Raw genomic sequence first — 3,207 nt, forward strand, 5'->3', positions numbered from 1 at the left:
GTAAATGCTATAAAATTTATGTTTGTATATACACTATAATTCATAATTCTATAAAGTACGATAAATCATAGTTTTGCATATATACTGTAAATCATAGTAATATGAAAACTGTAGGATTTCTATACTGATCTGATCATGTCTCATGCCACATAACTAAATAAATAAATATTCCATATTCTGAAAACTGTATCGTCTAATATACAAATAATTTGTGCACTAGATAATAATCTAGAAAAACATATAATTTACTGATAAACATTCTTAAATTCCTAGCATAGCATATTTCCTTTATTTATATAATTGGGAGGCTTGCCTCCAATTGAACCCTCACGCACTCGGCGTACTAACCTCAAAATCCTATAATTATATATATATATATATATATATAGACACACACACAAATTGCCTAGTAAAATATTGAATTTCCTAGAAAATCATCATACTCACATTTCCCGAATTTGCCTATTCATAATTTCCTAAACTATAACGTATCCGGGTTTCTGGAAAATATATATACAAATTGCCCAGTAAAATATTGAATTTCCTAGAAAATCATCATACTCACATTTTCCGAATCTGCCTATTCGTAATTTCCTAAACTATAACGTATCCGGGGTTCTGGATAATAACTGCTGAGGTCCTCAACCCATGCCTGTAGGGTCCCAAAAACACCCTAACCCTTCAATCATAACACCCTAATTTTACCCCACAAAACACCAGTATATTCTCATACAACACAAAATCTGGGATCAGATAAACCTAGTAAAACTGGAAATACCAAAATAATCTACTTACCTTGAAATTGGGATGGCACCCAAACTTTTTAAATCAACATTCTATTCCGGTTAGGTTGTAAAGAATCTCCATTGGATCACCATGGTAGCTTCTGATCATTGAACTGAGGAGAAATGGAGCTGAAAATCTAGAGAGAAGGAGAGAGCACCAAATTTCTAGAGAGAGAAAGGGAAACGCAGCAGAATTCTTGCCAAAATCCTATTTTTCACATTTTTATAAATGACTTGACACGTGGCTTCATCGATGAGACACGTGGACTTGTCAGTGAGTCAACAAAGGAAGTTTGTTGATGAACCAGAGGGTCTGCATACCCCTTCTCGGTATCTTTTCGTTGATGAGGCACTAAACCTCATCCACGAAACCTACAGGGAGTTCATCAAAGAAACCAAGGCATTTGTCGACGAACCCTGTTTGATCCTTTTGAAATTTTCCTTCCTCTCTTTTATTTAATCATTATTATTTCCTAGGTCTTTACAAATCCTACATTGTGGTGGGATAATATGCATGTAAGTAATCAAGCAAATGGAAGGCGCCCGTTCTTCTTTCTCAAATTGTCATGCATAAGTTGCACAACAATGGAAGGCAGATCAATCTTGTGCTTGTGCCGTTTGCAGAACATGGAAAATATGTCTCCATGCATTATCGTATAACATCCATCGTGTCTTGGCGAGACGTTATAGGTAATCATGTGATGCAACACTCAAAATTCTATAGTAAGATCCTTAGCATTAGGTTTAGCTACTTTTGGTATGTGTGGGTTTCTCATTAGCAGTTTGAGCACTTCATGGGGATTAAACCAATCCCTATAAATGGGCCAAACCTTGCTAGGGAGACTTGCTATGTTGTATCTTCTGCACATCAAAACTGCGTTCAATGTGGTATCATCAAGATGTATAACCTTTCCCTTAGCCTTGGAATGTGTAGGTTTGCGTGGAGTAGTAGGTATGAAGTTTTCATAGAATTCCTTAACCAACTTAGAATAAATCGGGTCATCATGAGTCATTGGGAACTCCCAGCCTATAGCCCTAAATTTGTTTATGAACAATGGAAAGTTTTCCTCAAGGAATTTCAAGGGAATGATTTTGCTACTTACAATATTGCTCTTGGATATATCCTTGTAGGCTTCCTTTGATAGAAATCTTCTCAACCATTCCTCGGAAAATTTTTTCAATCTCTCATGAGTTTTAGGAGGAGGAGTGGAATCCCAAATTGGTTCCTTGTCTTGTCTTCTTGGGGAACTTCCTTCACCCCTGTTGGTATTGGGAGCCATAATAATGATATTTTTATAGGAGATATGATGATTTTGGAGGATATTGGATAAAGGGGAAAACAATGATTCTGTTGCTAGGGTTTTTGGTGTTCGTAAAAATGACCCTCTGTGTGTTTTTAATTTATTTCCTCGACTAAAAACAGAACCAAAATATACCCCTTCTTGGTTGAATTTCATCAACGGTAACCATTTTGTGTCATTGTGCATATAAATTTAGTAATGACTTTCCCATAAGTTTAAAATATGTCGCGAGGAGTACACATGCCTAGTTCATGTCTTATTTTACAAAATCAATCTTCGTTTATGGGTTTTGTCAAGATATCTTCCAGTTGGTGTTCAGTGTTGACAAATACTAGTTTGACATCACCCTTTTGAATATGATCTCGAATAAAATGATGTATTGACTATTTGAGTTCGATTCCTGTTTTGATTATGACAAACCACAACATCTCACTTGTGCATTTAGTGAATATATAGGTTTATAATTTTGGGAGCACAAGTGAAGGATGCAAAATGGAAGCCGTAAATGCACTTCATGCTCACACAAATCGGTGTATTCCATGGAGATACAAAAGAGCAAAAGGCGTGAAGACTTCATTTATTTTTTGGTTTGTAATAATTAATTAGGTTTAATTATGCATGGATTCCTCATGATTTCATTTGAAACTCAATGACCTTAGATTGACCTTAGGGCACATAAACTTTTCATGAAAACATTTTTCCAAAACAAGTTTCTTCAAAAAACCTCTTCATGTTCCTTCATCGCATTAATGAGCACTTTTCTCTATCAAATGCTCCTTATCATAAAAAAGTGTCCAACATGAAAGTTGTGGTATTTTCTCTTAGCTATCTACTAATACCAAGAACTTTCAATTTGAAGTTGTATAGAAAACATTATGTCCAAAATACTGAAGGGTTTCCGCAGTAGAAAAATTCCCTTCATGTTTCTTTTGTCTCATTGATAAGAAATTTTATCAATAAGTAACTCCTTATCTTAAAAGGTGTTCAACATAAAAGTTGGGGGATTTTTTTTAGATTTTGGTTGATACCAAGAACGTCAAATTTGGAGTTGTATAGAAAAGGTTATGTCTGATAAACTAAAGGGTGTTCACGCAGAAAGCACCCCAATGGCCGAAAAACGA

This window comes from Malania oleifera, chromosome 6 (genome assembly GCF_029873635.1).
Source record: "Malania oleifera isolate guangnan ecotype guangnan chromosome 6, ASM2987363v1, whole genome shotgun sequence".
Classification (NCBI taxonomy): domain Eukaryota; kingdom Viridiplantae; phylum Streptophyta; class Magnoliopsida; order Santalales; family Ximeniaceae; genus Malania; species Malania oleifera.